Source organism: Dreissena polymorpha, chromosome 13 (genome assembly GCF_020536995.1).
Source record: "Dreissena polymorpha isolate Duluth1 chromosome 13, UMN_Dpol_1.0, whole genome shotgun sequence".
NCBI classification, from domain to species: domain Eukaryota; kingdom Metazoa; phylum Mollusca; class Bivalvia; order Myida; family Dreissenidae; genus Dreissena; species Dreissena polymorpha.
Genome location: NC_068367.1, coordinates 68,494,522 through 68,511,489, shown reverse-complemented (window position 1 = coordinate 68,511,489; position 16,968 = coordinate 68,494,522). Strand labels below are relative to the sequence as shown.

General features: G+C 37.5%; 1 long non-coding RNA gene across 1 annotated transcript; it reads left to right on the top strand.

Moving 5' to 3' along the window:
* The first annotated feature begins 6,082 nt into the window (after positions 1 to 6,082).
* On the top strand, positions 6,083 to 15,382 carry LOC127854979 (uncharacterized). Its single transcript, XR_008037281.1, has 2 exons — positions 6,083 to 6,373; positions 15,197 to 15,382. It is a non-coding gene; the product is annotated as an uncharacterized LOC127854979 (long non-coding RNA).
* Positions 15,383 to 16,968: the final 1,586 nt, after the last annotated feature.

Here is a 16,968-nt window from a genome sequence, read left to right as displayed (position 1 = left end):
CAAAAAAAAGGGGTAGGAAAAAAAATTGGGTACGAAAAAAAATTTGTGTACGAGCAAAAATTTGGGTACGAAAAAAAATTGAGTACGAAAACATTGGGTACGAAAAATGTAGGGTACGAAACAAAATTGGGGGTACGGGGAAGTAGTACCCGGTGGTAACTTGATCCATTCAGCGAAACTGGGAGGCGGGTTACATTCTCCATCAAATATAACAAGAAATATCTTTAAAAAGATATTCGACGTGTATTTTATGTACCACTTTTTCTTATACCTTATACGTCTCCTAAATGAACAACAAACACAAAGATATAAATTGAAAATACAGCTTGTATTTTGGTATCTATGCGTACGACCAGATGACACATTTATAACGTATGACAATAAACAAATGTGAACAATTCACATTTTGATATAAATTTCATAACGCATACATGAAATATCGCTCATACAGTTTACACACAAAAATCAACAAACAGACTATATTCCTGCAGATAATCATTTTCATGAGAAAACTTGTCAATATTTTATATCCAATAAAATATTAGGGAAATTAACGTGTTCTCTGGTTCGTATCGCAAAGCCGAACGGCTATTTCACGAGCATATTTACCCGCCAAAACAATACACTGAGCGACCCCTACAGGAGACTTTCTTATGCAAATGAAAATAATTTTCCTCTAATTCGCTGCGCTCAAACTAGGAAAATTATATTTCCTTATACCTTATACGTCTCCTAAATAAACAACAAACACAACGATATAAATTGAAAATACAGCTTGTATTTTGGTATCTATGCGTACGACCAGATGAACGAAAAGTTCAGGCAAAGCTAGCTAAAAATTGATTGACAACTTTTCTATAAACCAAACAAATATCAAACGCTTATAAACCAAGTGATTTAGAGACATTCAGTCTAGAATTCACATCATCTTTCACATATCCATCTTTTGCACTTTGGCTAGTCCATCGACCATGTCTTTTAAACAGTCCATCTCATACACCGCTCAACGTACTTTTGTAGATTTGTGTAAAGACACAAAACAGTTCCTGCTTTAGCGATTGGTATTCATGTACCATCTCTATACTTGTCAGTTTTACTCGACTCAACACAAACTAAAATATCCGTATCCTCAAACACAATGTCTGATACACCACAGCCACTTTTTTCTTGTGTGCATTTTTGGTGCGGGATGCGGCGCTATATGATATGCCCGGAAAATGTTCTGACGGTTTAATAAGGGGGGTGGGGTTTTAAAAAAGACCCCCCCGCTAATTTTGCCGGGCGTTTTATTTTTCTGACAATAAGGCATTTGATCGCTACATGGATGGACATAAAATTTACATTACAATTTTTTGTATAAATAGCAGATGAATGCTTTACTCAGTCTAAGAACGTTCGTTTGCAAACATGTCGTTGTATCAAAGACTTCAATCTTACGAAAACAGGCCATCAAAACGAAGCATTAATCCGCATATAAGCGGCTATGGTCGTTACGGCGTGTCAAAGGAAGACCTGGCTAGCCAAGGGTTCATCTACGACACTTGTGTAATCTCCGAAAATATTGAGTGCGTTCGATGCGTGTTTTGCCATGTGCACATTTCCATTTGGAACATGGATAAAGAAGATGTAAAACTGAGGCATCGACAGCTGTGCCCCGTTTGCCCTTTTGTGTTCGATTGGGTCATGAACACAGAAGAAGAAGTGAAACTTAGTCAGCGACGGTTCAGCCGTGCTTGTCCTTTTGACAATGAATCATTCGGTCGGTACTTACAAAATGAGTTTTCCAAGCTATATCAAAAAGCGAACAATGGAATTGCGAAAACAGAAAGCAATAACCAACGATGTTCAACGAAATCGGTTGATATCCTTCAAACCAAAGATAACCAAAATGATGACGAATACGATAATTACAGTGATTTCGATGACCTGCTTACGGCGAAAATTGAAAAGACTTGTACTCGTACCCGCCCCAATTCCTATAAAAAACAAACTGAAAAGCAATGTAAAAAGGCTGAACAAAGGCGTTTGCAAAGGCAACTTTCAAAACGAAGAACAAAAATACGCAATGCAAATCGAGATCAAAAACAAACATATTGCCAGGAAAAAAACGACGATGATAATTACACAACTCAAACAGTTTCCAATGATCGAGATGTAAAAATACATGATCGAAAAATGTGTTGGGTTTGCAGAAGCCGTGATATCGATGATATGATAGAAGATCAGTTTTTGCAATCTTACGAACGTTTTTTGGAGGAAAAATATAAAGAAGAATTCGACAATTGTTTTGCGGACGAAATCGGTGGCGTCGATGATGAAGAACAAAATAAAATTGAACATCTACCTTATGTTCAATCGCCATATAACTATTTGATTGACAAAAAGCTGGATGAAGAGGCCCACCATATTTATTTTTCTGATTACGAGGCATTCGCGCAATACATCGAAACGCGGGACGAAGAGGCCGACCATATTTATTTTTCTGACGATGATGCATCCGATGCGGCATTCGAGTGATACATGATATTAACACATAGATGTGTGACTCAATAATTAACATTTTATGCATGTTTGTTTTGTTGTGTTCGATTGTATGTGTTGTTAATAAAAAACCTTGAAACAATTGTGCGTGTTGTTTGTTATTTGAGTATGTTCTGAACAAATCACGAAAACACAAGCTATGATACAATACGTTTTATTGAATATTCTTCATGGACATTTTATTGGAATATCTTGTCATCGCATTCGCGCTAAACATTTCAAAAACGTGCTCTGTTTCAAGAATATCTTTGGCAATATCTTTTGACTTTTCAGCACCTCGAAAATCAATTGCACCACATATCCAGTTTTCGGCATGAATGAAACCATACAATAAATCGAATCTACACAGGTTCGCTTTCGTAGCAAGAACGTTTAAAGTTTCTTTTGTCACATCTTTGATCAGAAACGACCAAACTGAAAAGGTTTTCCTTGAAGTACAAGAGTCCATCAGCGCATGTTGAATCTTGATTTTGCTTATGTTTGTTTTGCTGCAAACGAATTCAACAATTTCATCAAATAGACACATTATCAACTTCGTTGGTTGTAGAGAAGCTTTGAGTCTTGCGTACGTTTCGAATTGATGTGCAAAATGTTCTCTTGTATTTATTTCTACATGCTGGAAATCTGTCCACAGACACATAGGAATGCTATTTGTGGTGTAAACCATGTGAATGACTGGAAGACAAATAACTTCAATTTGTTTGTAGAAAATACTTATATAGGAACTTTCCAAAATGACAATGCATCAAAAACTCGTCATGTATATGTTTGTGCATATAGTCGCCCTGTTTTTTCCCTTAGTTTTACAAACAAATGTGTTAGGACGTCCTAAACCAAATTTTTATGAACCGTCTTGTTTCAAGCATGTACAGGACACACCGATTGACGTTACGAATGGTTTATTTTATGTGTTGATAAACGTAACCTATGAGTATTTGTCATTATACGACGATGTCAAAGAAAATTTACAATTTTTCAACAAATGGATGAAAAACCCAGAGTTTAGTTTAGAAGGACATGAGCAACAATGCAAATCCATAGGTCTATCTAGATGTCCGAACAAGAAAAAAGCGTTTTCGAAACCGGTATACAGTGTAGTTGATGGTTTTGTAGCGGGATCAATGTTTATCACTTACGACTTACCCAGTCTTTTAGTTAGATTGCAAATTGAGCCGAAAACGTACTCTATCAGTGAGTTTGTGGAATCTGTGTTTACTGAGATTTACACACACGCTTGGATACCTTTGTTTCCGTACAATTTTTCATTGACCTATGATGGAAGTGAAATTTGTGCAAATGGGATGCACGGTCATGCCTTCATCAGATTTAATACTGAACTGTGTACAACGTTCGGAACATGGTGCGATGTGAATTTAGAAGGTGCTAGTCCCGAAAAACAGGATCATGCGTTAACACGAATCAAAAATGCGTTATTGAAGAGAAAAATGAATGATTTGTCAGTCGCCAAGTATGTCAAAGAATATGATCTAGGTTTGGAAATAATCCCTTCTAAGTCCAAAGAATTGCGAGACACAATTACACAAATAGAGCAAGAAATGAGTGAGATCCGCTTAAAAATCGATGATAAGTTCGACTTTGACTATGATCAATCTGACGAGGATTACTCTGACGAGGATAACTTTGATGAGGATTACTCTGACGATAATTTGGATGAAAAGCAAAGCGCTGAAAATGTTCCAATTATCGATTTTTCTGACTTTTTTTTCAAAAACACTAAAGTTCTGTCAGTAACAAACAAACCTATCGTTGACCCTATCGTAAGCCAAAAAATTCACGATATTCAAAATGCCAATACTTTCGTTAGCCAAACATTTTACGATATTCAAACTTCTACCAACAAGCCAAAAAACAAAATAAGTCCGCCAGTTAAAAAAAATACTGTTGTTAACCAAACTTCTCACAAAATTCAAAATGCTCTTAACAAGCCAAAACTCAACGTTAGTCTGCCAGTTAAAAACGATAACATCGTTAACCAACAATTTCAAAATATGCAAGATGCTATCAACAAGCATAAAATGGGAATTAAGCACAACAAGCAGACCGTTGCAGAAGTATCTACGTATGGATTGCAAAATTGTTACTGCCTAACATGTAATCGTTCTACTACAATCGGCAAAGTACATAACAATCGTTGCTATTTCATCAACTTGGATTCATCATTCAAGATTTCCTCTAATACGCATTCTTCTCCATTTCGCGAGTACAAACTCTTGATTATCAACGAACGTGATCGTGCTTTACATGAGATACTAAGTCAAACAGTGAAACAAGTGAGTAACGAAGTTATTCTCGCAAAAAAAACCTCATCATATCAACTTACCGTCTACAGCACCAAAGATGGCAAAACTGTTGAGAGAAAATGTATGTCGTTATTCAGAAATACATACCATATTGAAAACTGCACCGAAAGCACGAATGCTGTGCTTATAGCCAGAAATGGTCATTTCATTCGCGTACCACAAATGCAATTGGCTAATTTCACATACTGTGATATTGGTGCTGTGAAAGCGGAAAATGGCAAATGTTTTCGGATTAATGCAAATTGTTCGCACTCAAGTATTGCGAGTGTTTACGATTTGGATAATACGGTTGTTTCATATATGGTTAGCATTACTCAGAACACGGCACACAATATGAGTGAGTCAAAGTTTCAAATAAAAAATATAGATGACAGTTCTGTCACAAGCGAACACTTCATTGTGTACAACAAAAGGACGAACAGTGGACAAGAATGCACGTATGTCGACATGCGATCAAAGACAATTTCATTCGAAAAATGCAAAAAAGGACTCACAATTTGCGAGGTATTGTTTGGTAAAAGTGCATCGAATGACAAACCGGGACTTAAAAAACTAACGTTGTGGGAAACTGTCGCTGTTAGCGTTGGTGGATTCATTGTGCTTGTGATAGCTGCTATTTGCTTCATAATTGTACTACACAGCATAGCTCGGCATAACGAAACAGTTGTAAAGAGTTAACATATATCAAAGCGTTTGTATCCGCTATTGTCATAACTCACAATGACTTCGTATGACAACATGTATACCATTGAACGCGAGAGCATTGGTAACACTCAAGAATTTTCCATCCACGTTTTTAAATGCATCAGCGTTTTGATCAATGAACAAGAACTGCTCGAAAGCATTTTTGAAACCATACTAGACGATATTGGAGACGAAAACGTGTTCATATTCGACTTGACAATCGAGTTTTGTTTCACAAAAGTTAGTAAAACTCTATATATCAGTCAGCTAAATTCGCAAAACTGTTCGTGTTTTGACATTACTTGTGCTATGCAGGAACAAGGAATCAATTTCACGGTACCAGCCGATCTTCATGTTTTTGTAACAAAAAACGCATAAACACATTTTCAGTCATAATTTCACTATTTTGAGTTGTTGATGGACTACAAAGTTAAACCATGTAACGGTGAGCGCTGCACTCTATGTTCTCAAATAAAGAGTGGAAATAGTTTTCAGTTCAATTGTGGTTTTGTATACATTGTTGAAGATGGAGAGAACTTAACTTGTAAATCAACAGATGTTATATACGTACTGAAGTGCAACACTTGCTGCGGTGAGTACATTGGAGAGACCATTAATCTGAGAAAACGCATTCATACACACAACTCTCATATTCGAACAGAGCAGCATTTGTGTCGAGCTACTGACCATTTGATAGAATGTGGGAAACACTTGTGCGATGTTAAGGAACGGTACACTGTATTCGTTTTGGAGACAGAGCGAGACAAGCACGTGCGTAAAGCCAAAGAGGCGTACTACATTCGATTATTCAAGCCAATGATGAACAAGTAAGGCGTGCATTATTTTTTCACACGTATATATATTGATGCGTTTAACGAAATAAGCACACTCGCAATAACTTTCAACGATGGCACAACAAATGCTGAACAACCGTGAACGAATAAATGAGTTTGCAAATGCTGTCCTGCAACACGGCGTGAAAAGGAATTGGGTTTCTGAAGTCGAGCCAGGTGTCTTCGTGTCGCCTAACTATAGTTCGAAGTTAGAAGACCTTTCTAAGAAATTACAACAGATTGATACCAAACTAGCGCAGTACAGACGCCTCAAAGTAAGAACGCAGCATCTGATAAAGGGCATCAAGAAAACAAAAAACCTGCAAGACGATGTTTTGAAGACTGTGAGCTCCAAGGTTTTCGATCGAGTTCCAATTGATGTGCTCAACAAAATACTCGGTTCTGGGGAAGACGAAACCATGTTTTCTTTGATAGAGCGAATCAAATCTTCCAAGGTTGAGGAAAAACGCAACTATGCCGATATCGACATCTCCGATGCAGAAATGTCAGATACGCTGAACGATGATGAAGAGGAAATTATGAACGCTCTGGCTGTTAAGAGAATGCGAAAATCTGGTGAAAAAAAAACTGTTAAGAAACCGAAAAAGGAAAAAACAATACTCAGTGATCTAGAATTGAGCGATGATGACCAATGACTACGTTGTTGCAATATTGTATGATTATGTTGACTTGTATTTGTCATATTTTCGTATATATGTTAATAAATTGTACCATTGAACTGTACACATGTGTTTCTTTATCAATGGATATCGATGAGGATTTGATTATTGACGAAGACGAACAGTTAGCTCAAAACACCTACTTGTTTTCACCCATGTACTCGAGACATCACAACGAATGTTCGCTATGCATTTTGCAGTACATAACAGAATACGAAGAGCAAATACGCACATTCGAAATCAAGCTAGTAGATATTAACTCGAAACTCGGGTGCGGAATTCAAACGTGTGTCACGATGGTTCTCAATGAGTTCAAAGACGATGAACGCATGTCGCTGTTCACGAAATTGACAACTAGCGAAATAACAAGTCATTTTGACTCAGTGTTTGGTTATCCAATGTGTGGATACAACCGACTGAAAGCTTACAATTTTTTCTCTCTGTTTGACGAAAGTACGGTTAACAATTCCACATACATAAAGTTTATTTACGATACATACAAAACTTCGAGAAACACTTCACTCTGTCCTTACTCGCTTTTAGGCGTTTATGTTTTTCTTGTTATGATTAACACTATAGGATGTGATTCCCAGCTCAAGAAAAAACATGACTTTTTGTGGATGTTCAACTGTCTATACAATCACAAATTACGGTTTGGAAAACTGCGATAAAAATCTATTTAAGGTTAGTTTTTCTATAGAAACACTCAAACCACACACAACCATGTCAACCATGTCAACCATAAACGTTAAAGATATTAAACGGGTCACTGACACCGAAGCCACTAATCGCTTGTTCACTAAACTGAAGTACGATATTGGTATTGAAATCTCTTCAAAGCTCATTCAGTCGCTTAAACAAAGCAAAGACAGGGTTGTATTTTATGTGGGTAAAGAACAAAGATCATACCCAGCAGCAATTGTGAAAATGTTCACTAACGTTAAGACAAATCATGTCAAGATTCAGCCGAAGTACAGTGTTCAAGAATTGATGAACGTGTTTGAAATTCTCATGAACCTGTCTGAGTACCAATGTAACGGTCTCACGCTAGATTACTCGGATTGGCAGTCAATCTCTAGTCTGGTAAACATGATCGAACTCGCTGAGCACCTAGGCATGACAGAAGTGGTGATGTTTCTTAAACGCATTCCACAACTTCTTACATTTCACAACAAAACCGCGTATGATAACGAATTGCTCAGAAGAGAAAACGAGTCTAAGGAAAACCAAAAACCAATGTCTGTCAACGAACCTAGCGAAAACGATGAAAAGCGGTCAAGAACTAGAAAGAGAAGCTTTACAAAAGTGTTCAGTCGTAGTCTGAGCCGAAAGCGCAGAGAAGAAAATGTTATGAACTAAATATTGTATGTATAAATGTTGTTTGTTGTATGTCGAAAATAAAGAGTAAAAACAGTAAACTTGCGTGTTTGTTTTCGTGTTTGTTTTCTTCACGCAGCAAGATAAAAACCATAATGTTAATATACTTGCATATTATCTACCAACTAACAACTAAAACATGAAATTCATTTCAACATTTTATTTGACGATACTATTCAAACAAATACACACACAAGCATGCAATAAAAGTCATAACACTAATCAGTCCAATGAATCCGCTTCCAATCAAATATTTCAGATCTACAAACAGCGCATTTGTTCCCGTATATATGCATGTGCCAGCAACAGTGTACGCAGAAAAGGTGCATGCATGGTGTTACGGCAAAGGTTTTCTCTTCATTGCAGCAAACTATACAAGTACGCGAGTCTTTCACTGCTTGCTCTTTTTCCAGGTGAAGTTGAGCCATACGTTTTTTGCAGTCTTTGCAATCACAGCAACTATTTGCTTGAAAGCGTTCACGAAGTTCTTTCATAACCTGTATGCATTCTTTTCGTATTTTTCTAACAGAAAACCACCATCGTAAGTCTTGAATACAGATTATCGCAAGCATTGTAACACCGATCATGGCTTCTTGTTGTTGTCAAGTTTAGTCGTTTTGCGATCCCAAAAATCGGGGTTTCGTTCTTCGATGATGAATCGAATAAGCAAAATGCCAAGAAATATAGTCGCAAACATCAACAAATGAAATGAAGCTTACTTTTTGTGCAGAGCTTTTATATGCAAATTTTGTAACGATCTGTATAACAAACCATTTCACTTTGTCTGTTAACGTTGCCACATTGGTCACATTTCAGAACATGGAAAACTATCAAAGCATATGCTTCAATGCTCGTTCGAAAACACCAGAGCAGAAACGTATTCAGAAAAGAAAATGGAAAATCCAATCTCAATCTGCTGCAAACAAGTTGTGGGAGATTATATCAAAGCATATGAGCGTTAAATCCACAGAGGAGCCTAGGGTGAAATTGTTTCGCATGTATGAATCTGAAACATTTGAACCATATGCATTGTTTTCTCCGGACTATGAACCTACACCCGAATTCGATTATCAGGTCAAAATCACATGCTTTGGACTAACAGTTCATTTGACTGTGTATGTTAGATTAGGTGAAGATGACGACGAGGACGACTTGATGCTTGTTATGGACAGACCAGACGATACAAAACTATATTTCAACATTTTTGACCGCGATGGTGTGGTTGATAAGAAACACAGTTTGCTTAAAACCAATGGTTCTGATATGTGCAAAGAAATCATCGATATGATTGGTCTCAAAGACATTATCGATGAGTATGAATTATTCGAAAATTTGATTTTAAACATATCGTTATCTATAAAAAGTGAAGTTGAATGTGAATGCGATACTGAATAAAACAACCAAAAACGTATTTTTCTGTTTTCTACTTTTTATTCAACAAACTCGCTTACAATACTGTATAAACGATGTCCATTTACCAGGTTGATTTGCAACCCAGTCAGTAAGTCTATATTTACGGAACACGTTCTGTAGTTTATTCAGGTGGTAGAAGCCTTCAGCGTTGTAATTCGATATTTCACGTACGACGGCCGCAAACAAAACAAATGCTGTCACAAACACATCCCAGCTCAAACCATTGTTCAGCTTTTGTTCAAGCAATTCGGCGAAATAGTCTTCATCAAAACAAGCTATGGTCAGTTCATCTTTTGTAAGAACATGCATCGTAACAGTGCTATTTACAAGCAAAATCACACATTCGACGATGTCACAAAGAGTGTCATTTGAGTCCTCAAACTGCTTGCATTCCAAGTAATTTGCTACCATCGCAGCCACAAACTCACAGCTGAACATTTTTTTACGTTATGACAACTACTGACTTTGCGTGAATGGTTTTATACTCGAGTTAGGCGCTTGTTATTTGAACTGTTGTAGTAGTTTGTAAACGTCTAGATTGAAATCCTTGCAACACATACGCAATAACTATAACTATAACCAAAGAAACAACCACAAATGTTAGTGCAATAAATAAGACCCAAAAGCTGTTTATTTTGGAATCATCGTCACTCGGTGAATCCAGTCCCATACCAGGAATTCTAATCTGACACAGAGTTCGTTTTGTTGTACAATCTTCATACGAAATAGATTTTTCATTCACGTCGATATACAAGCACGTATTGTTCTCATCATATGACACTCGCGAATAGACTATCGCGTAATCGTTTAATTCGAGCGTTTCGTTCAGACTGTCAATTTTGAACATCAAATTTTGAGATATTGCATTCACCTTCGGGTCGTGCGTTCTGTTAATCAGATAGTCAAAAGCGTTTTGAAACTCTTCTTCTGTTTGCAGCACTGCTGGTAAGCACTGGCCATCTTCATTCACCACGAAACAAGTTTTAGGAGATGTGATCGACGCTGCTGCGTTTTCGTCAAATGAACATGTCTTGTACGCACGCGGATTGAAAGGTGACACAGTCACAAACTCTCCTCGATCCGCTTTTAACAGCGCTACGTTAGCCGTTTCGCATGAAATGCCCAAATATTTTCGTTTGAACAAATGAACGCATTGAGCAGGCCTATCTTTGTTGTTGAACAGCGCTATCTTGATAGAACCTTGAATGTTGTTCAAAATAAATTCGTTGCTTACTTGAGTGAAAACCGTTTTTAGATGAATGTTTTTTTGTCCAAAAATGACCACATCGTATGCATTATAGTCGGTACGGTTTACAGTTTTACGTACATTGACGTGCGTTGAAAACTGGTTTCCAACTTTGAACTGTTGCTCAATACTGATAAAGTAGCAAGATCCATCATATATTTTACCAATACTTTTAGTCGGATCACACACATTGCAATAACAGTTTTGTAAACCGTAAGAAGAAACGCTTTGAACTGTTGTGCCTGCGCGGACAACAATGAAAAAAACACAAAATAATAAACGACCGCATGCTTGGCTTAGAACATCAAGAATGACAAAATCCGTTTGTATAAGTGTGTTTTATATTTATTTTAGTTCCTATGATCTTTTTATTACGTACGACATACATCCTATTAGTCCAAGAACGATTGCAAACACAGCTAGAATGCAAAACACAACTTTGCTTATAACAACGACACATCCTTTTTCGCTATTTTCGTTTGCCTTTGTGGTTGTTGAGCCATTGTTGGTGATATTACCACTCGTTATGTTATGGATTTCACTGTAGTTTTGTTGTGTGCTAGTTTTGTTTGCAACTTTCGATGTGGTTGTTGAAGAAACGCTTTGAACTGTTGTGTTTGCGCGGACAACAATGAACAAACACAAAACGATAAACGACCGCATGCTTGGCTTAGAACATCAAGAATGACAAAATCCGTTTGTATAAGTGTGTTTTATATTTATTTTAGTCCCTTGTGTTTTTTATAACGTTATAAACAAATCCTATAAGTCCAAGAACGATTGCAAACACGGCTAGAATGCAAAACACAACTTCGATTATAACAAGGACAGATCCTGTTTCGCTATTTTCGTTTGCCTTTGTGGTTGTTGAGCCATTGTTAGTGATATTACCACTCGTTATGTTATGGTTTTCACTGTAGTTTTGTTGTGTGCTAGTTTTGTTTGCAACTATCGATGTGCCAAGATCGCTATTTTCTTCAACCTTTGTGGTTGTTGAACCATCGCTAAGGGCATTGACAACTGATGTGTTATGTTTTTTACTTAATGTTTTAGTGGTATTTTCGTGTGCAACTCTCAGTGTTGCTTGCGTGCTTTTTTTGTTAACCTTTGTGGTTGTCAAACCATTGTTTGGGGATATAAGCAAGCGTTGTGTTTTCCATTTCGCTGTTTGTGTGTGTGTCAATTTCGTTTGAAACTGTCGATGTGACGAGCTCATTATCGGTACTGCGTTTTTCGATGTCTGCAACATGATTAGATGTATTGTCTGGTACCAAGAACCGCGATAGAGAATCAGTAGCTAGCATCCTACCTATATTCGCGGTCAAAATCAAAAAGAGTTTGCCTTTGATTTGGAAACAAAACCTGTCCCTGTGATTATCAATGGTCAAATAATTGTCTTTCACGCCCAAAATTTTATTAATGACTTTTCGTATGGCCTCGAGAATATCATATTGCGTTGTGTACGTTCTCTCAGGAATATATACAATTTTGCGTAACTTTTCTAGCGCATCATCATAGGAAACGATCGAGAATTCACCATTGTATATACCCAGATCGCGCTCTGGCGATTTTTTGAAGCAGTTATCGTTACAGCTACATAGAGACACAAACAAGACAAATAGTATGAAGCGCAACATAGCTGGTTTTTATTTCATTCATCTAACAAAACACATGTAATAGCTATATAACAAAAAATTTGCACACAACAGACTACAACACAAAATCTGCAGGAATGTACAAAACGAGGCCGTTTGTCAGCAATTCCTTCGACACACAAAATGCGACAAAGTTCGGTGGGATGTGAATGTTGGGAATGCATGTTCTAACCGCTTGAGAGAGCATATCTTCGTGTTCTTCGTTTTGACACTGATTGATGAAGTAAACTTTACATGGGTCTTCTTCGGGCAACATATCGCTTACGGGCATCGGGTTTTCTTGTACCTCTTGTTCTGGGGTGAACGTTTCCACGATTTCTTCTTTCACGACTGCCAAATCGACCGGCATACTGATTATCTCGTTTTGCTCCGAACACGCCTTCTTATCAGAACAAGGCAAGTCATTCCATGTTTGTTCTTGTGTTTTGCAAAGCATCTTTTTGGGGAGACTGGACTGATCCTTTGAATGTTCAGCAAATTTGCGTTTACGATTAGGAATAGCATTGGTTAGTCTTCCCTTTCCCCCATCAATCAGCTCCGTTTCAATTTGAAGACTCTTCCAATGCTTTATGTACAAAGGATGCATCACAAACAAAACCTCTAACGCCTGACACAAATTTGTATTTGGATATCCATATTTTGGTTGCAGTGAGTATACGTTAGCATTCATCTCTCTCATTTCGATGCCAGTTTGCAACGCTTCGTATATTTCACCACAGCTTCTCACAATTTTTAGACCTATTGTGAGCTCTTTCTGTGTACTGACAAGCTGAAAGTTTTTACTCGGTAGCACTCCTTTTTTCACCAATATTTCCACGATATCATTTTCCGAACAATCGAGTAATGTCATGACTGCTCGAAAGTAGGTGTTCAGCTTCAATCGTATCTGTGTCCTTTCCAAAGATAGGCAAGTGGATTTCACCGAATAGACTTTGCTAAACTCCTCGATTCCGTGCAACTCCAACACTGGTATTATGCATATCGGCAGTCTGTAGTTTAACGTGGGATTCGACTGCATGTATCTACCCTTCTTTATGCGCTCGTTTAGAGTTGCGAAATGTTCTGGTACTAATGTTTTCAATATTTTGAAGTAGCACATATCAATCTTTTCATCGGCAACAGAAAACATCAAGTCAACATATCGTTCAAACGCGAGCTAGTGTCGGTTCATCGAGAAAACACATGGTCCAGCGTTGGCTTGTAGTTCAAGTAGTCATACGGACTGTTAGTTATCGACGTAAAACGCAGTCCCTCGACATCTGTGAAAGGACATGTAACGCTGAACATGTACTTCTTTTGGTGACCATTCGCATTGAAATTTCTTTTCTCACGAATGAATTTTTCGCACAATGTTTGGACCGACATGTTGTCGCTTCTGTTGTCAGATTGTAAATGAGACACATTCAGTTTTTGTTGCAGTATTTATACAAGTCGTCGTATTACAAATTCCATGATATAAACCTAAATTGTTGAATTTGAATAACAGAAATGGCTCGTTGCAGCGAAAGGAAAGGCGAAAGCAAATTGAATACACTCATCAAAGCAAACCAACCCGAGTTGCTAGCTACACACATTAATCAAAACTTTGGTTTCGATTCATCGTGTTACATTGTTATCAAAGAAAAACATGTTTTGCCTGTTGATTTCACACAAACAGACCTAGAACAAGTTGTCATTCATATATCTAAACCTGAATACATACAGTTTGTGAAGCTCAGGTTTAGTGATTCTAAAAGCAATGGGTTTGATTTTCTGCTGTGTGAACAGACCGATTACGAAGATATCTACGGCAATGAGGTTCATCAGTGTCACCTTTATTTTTCAAACACATGTACCAAAGATATGGCAGCTACAAGCTATTACTTGACAAACGCGTTGAGTATGATTGGAGTACTTACATTTTCAAAGCATACGCATGACAAACTGGCTTCGTGTCTAATCAAACGTTATGGTCAAACACTCGTACCCAAATGCACCACTGAATTTTGGAACAAACAACTTGACTCATTTCGCACAAAAAATATTCGTGATAAAATAGATAAGGTCTCACAACAAGATGACTCAACAACACTTCGTGATGAAATTGAGCGTTTGGTGCAAACAAAGTACAACTTCGTTCTTGTGAATACAATACGGCCAACAAAAACCTAAATATTCTGTATACTGAAACAAGTAACAACAGCTTTGGGTTAGTGGTTGTCAAAGAGTCGCTGCAAATAAAAGGCGCTACATGACTGGTAGATCAAATCATTCTTGATCTAACCTTCAAAGCGCTAACATGTCTGTGCCAGCAACTACATTCCGGGTTCCAAAAACTGAGGACTGGGATATGGAGATTAGGCTGTCTGAGATAAAAAGTATGTTGTTAAGAATTTCATATGTTAGTGTTGGAGGTTTGATTGTAAACGTTGAATGCTGTAACTAACTTTTGCTTGTTCTGTTTCAGAAACCGTCACTCCAAAAACTGAGGACTGGGATGCCGAAATTGCGGTGGCGAAACGTCCGACTTTCAACATCAGCGTGGGCAAAATGACGCAGAGACAAATTAACAGACTAAACCGATGCTGGACCTGTCGCTGCGTGCCTGTCAATTGTACATGTTCAAAGTATTGAATAAAATTGTTGAAACGTTCACAGTGTTTGTTTGTTTTGTAGAAAATGTTATATAGCAGTAATTTGACTTAGTACACTTCACACAAAACAATGCTAGCCGTCGAACTCAAAGATTTAGGTTTTTTTTCGACACATGTTACGTTTAAACCTCGAAAAGTGGAAACAAAGCTGTCGAAATGTACATCATGGATCTCTATCCAGATGTGAAGTTTACCTTTTCGACGCGAGATCAATGTTGGAAAGCGACAGATACGGAAATTGTGTACTATGTCGATATCGAGGTTATTCTGATCAATCCGAAATATGATTTGTGCTGGACACACCAAGATCCCACAAAACGACTTCAAACCATTAATGGGATTTTGTTGAGCTCAAAAGCCAAGAGAACAAAACTCGTAACGTTGACCAAGAGTATTTTTGAGACAAAAAAATGTATAAAGATGTTGTGAAATAACCAATGCATGTGTAATATAATATCATATCATATCATGGATGATACCGACGCTTTTTGCACGAATGAAACAAGTATGTTCATGAACAACTATATCGACAGACTGAAAACGTTTGAGCATTGGTCTCCCCAAATACAACCAAACAAATACCAGCTTGCTTCTTGCGGGTTGTACTACTTGGGACAACACGACCGTTGCAAATGTTTTCGTTGTGGCATTGTGTTGTATCATTGGAAATCTACAGACGATGCGTTCTTGGAACACCATAAACATTCACCGAATTGCCAGTTTTTGCGAATGGTGGGTCCAGGAGACAAGACTATTGAATAGACACATGAGTAGGTTTTGTATGATCGTGTTGTAAATAAATATCATGAACCGTTCAATTCGTTTTGTTCTTATTCTTGTAGTAACATATACTTATTCGTGCAACTACCAAACGCAGAGTTGAAAACAAGTACTATTGTGTGCACGAATGTTTGATTCGCTATTGCGTTAGTTATTGATATAAACCCAGTGTCGTATGTTTTCTCAAACTATATTATCCAACTCTAATCAAAGCAAATACAAACAACTATGTATATGTAGTTTCAAACGATTTTATTCTGCAACAATCAATATTTCAAACATTCAATCTTTCGCAACAACAACGTACAACAGTTTACATAGTCCACTAGATCAGCCCACATAGTCCGCTCGATCACAGATGCCAAAAGCCTCACTCCTCTGTTTGGCCGTAACCCTGAATTTTCGCCACACCATTCGCAGCGATCGTCGATCCGCTTACATGAACACAGCTGAGGGCCTCGCATCTACGGCAAAAGTTTACCATCGAAAAAAGTTTTGCACCTATGGCACACAATCACTAAGTAGTGTCATAACCCATATCATTCGGCAGAAAATTGCCCAGCTATCAACTTTCGAACTTAGGATGGATCGACCTAATTATTACAGAGTTATTGTTGTTTCTTTCAAACGGAAACATGTTCAATGATTTGAGCAAAATATTTCTAGCACCATTAACGCTCTCTGTGCGTGTTATAGTTACAACTATCACAATAAAAATGTTTCACTCTTTTCAAGAGTTTTATTGAGTTTTCCACACACTCCACAGGTCATCGAAGTGTATGCTTCATTTCGAACCTCAAATATC